Below are 1,972 nucleotides of genomic sequence, written 5' to 3' on the forward strand. Positions count from 1 at the left end.
TTTCCCATTCCTCATCATTGAGCACACAGAACTGTGGGCAGAAGACACCAGTGGGTGCTGTAATGCCTGCTACTCCCGCCATAAAGCAAATTACTCTGCCTGGAAATAAACTTCTGTCGCTTCAAGCTCAAACATTTTCTATTCAGAACAATAAAATAAAAGAGAATGGACAAACATGCTCCAGAGGTGAAGATGATACCAATGGTGTGACTTGCATGGCAGAGGTCAATCTTGAAGAAAATGCCTGCACCTTAGGAACACATTCTGGCACACTCATTCAGTCATGTAAAGAAGAACCATTCCTTGTCATTGGAGCTCTACAAAAGAGAATTTTAGACATTGGTAAAAAGCATGACATTACAGAACTTAACTCCGATGCTGTGAACTTGATCTCCCATGCAACACAAGAAAGATTATGAGGCCTTCTAGAGAAACTAACTACAATTGCTCAGCATCGAAAACTATTTACAAGAAAATTTGAATGTCATCTAACTAAAATAACACCACACTTTGGGACAAAGTGCACCCTAACAAGCCTGTACTAGAAGCCAAGATGGAGAAAACCTCTACAAGCACCATGACTGTTCCTCTGCTGCTGTGGTAGACAGGGAGGAAGGTGATCCAGACTCTTCAGAACACCAACTAGCATGCTGAATATTAGGAACTTGGCTTCATTGAATCTGTCAGGAAGGTTCCTAGCCAAGAAAGTCACAGTGAAGCTCCCCAGAGCCAAGGAGTCCAAATATCCCAGAACAAAGTGGAAGGTGATGACTGAGCCTTCATTGCAAATAATGACAGTCTTCCCAGGTTCAGATTGTGTATCTCTGTCAATAAAGGGAGGAGATGTTACCAACCAGATTCCACAGAGAACAAGTTGGATTAGGGTATAAATGGGAATGACCAAGTTAGGAGCCCTGTTACCAACAGCTCTTTCATCCTTCTCCCTGGAGTAGTGACCTTGAAAGCCATGACCACAGTTACTGTTTTGGCCAACACTGTAGAAACAGCCACTGTGAAAAATACTCCAAATGTGGTCTGCTGTAGGATGCAAGTGGCCTGGTTGGGATAGCCAATGAAGAGCAATGAGCAGAGAAAACAGAAGACTAGAGAGATGAGCAGGATGTAGCTGAGAATGTGGTTATTGGCCTTCACAATGGGAGTATCCTTGTACTTCACAAAAGTGACTAGTACTAAGATTGTGAGGGAAGGGAAGAACAGGGCGATGCAGACTAGAGCCATCCCCAGTGGATCTTCATAAGCCAGGAATGACACAGCTCTTTGGAGGCAGTGGGTTTGCTCTAAGTTGGCATACTTATCATCTGGAAACCTCACACACTGTTCCATATCTGCTGGCAAACAAAAATAAACCCTTATAAGATATCATAAATATGTAGTTAATAATTATGTATTTGTATTTTTCAGAAGATATATCAATAAATAATTTAGTGTTGGAAAAAATGGCTGTCTTTGACTGATCTTTCAAAACTCAGAATAAGAATTAAAGGTTGTCTGCTAATCTGTTTATTCCACATCTAATGCAAGTTCCTCATTGTCTTAGTCAGGGTTTCTATTCCTGCACTATCATGACCAAGAAGCAAGCTGGGGAGGAAAGGGTTTATTTGGTTTACTTCCACATTGCTGTTTATCATCAAAGGAAGTCAGGACTGGAGCTCAAGCAGGTCAGGAAGCAGGAGCTGATGCAGAGGCCATGGAGGGATGTTCCTTACTGGCTTGCTTCCCCTGGCTTGTTCAGCCTGCTCTCTTATAGAACCCAAGACTTCCAGCCCAAGGATGGCACCACCCACAAGGGACCCTACCCCTTGATCACTAATTAAGAAAATGTTCCACAACTGAATCTCATGGAGGCACTTCCCCAACTGAAGCTCCCTTCTCTGTGATAACTCCAGCCTGTGTCAAGTTGGCACACAAAACCAGCCAGTACACTCATCCCTAGAACTCACCTGCAAATAGG

At 43.1% G+C, this 1,972-nt stretch overlaps 1 pseudogene; it reads right to left on the minus strand.

The window, feature by feature from the left end:
- Nucleotides 1-541: 541 nt before the first annotated feature.
- Nucleotides 542-1,432, minus strand: LOC116081580 (annotated as a pseudogene).
- Nucleotides 1,433-1,972: the final 540 nt, after the last annotated feature.

The sequence above is a fragment of the Mastomys coucha genome, unplaced genomic scaffold (assembly GCF_008632895.1).
Source record: "Mastomys coucha isolate ucsf_1 unplaced genomic scaffold, UCSF_Mcou_1 pScaffold7, whole genome shotgun sequence".
Lineage (NCBI taxonomy): Eukaryota > Metazoa > Chordata > Mammalia > Rodentia > Muridae > Mastomys > Mastomys coucha.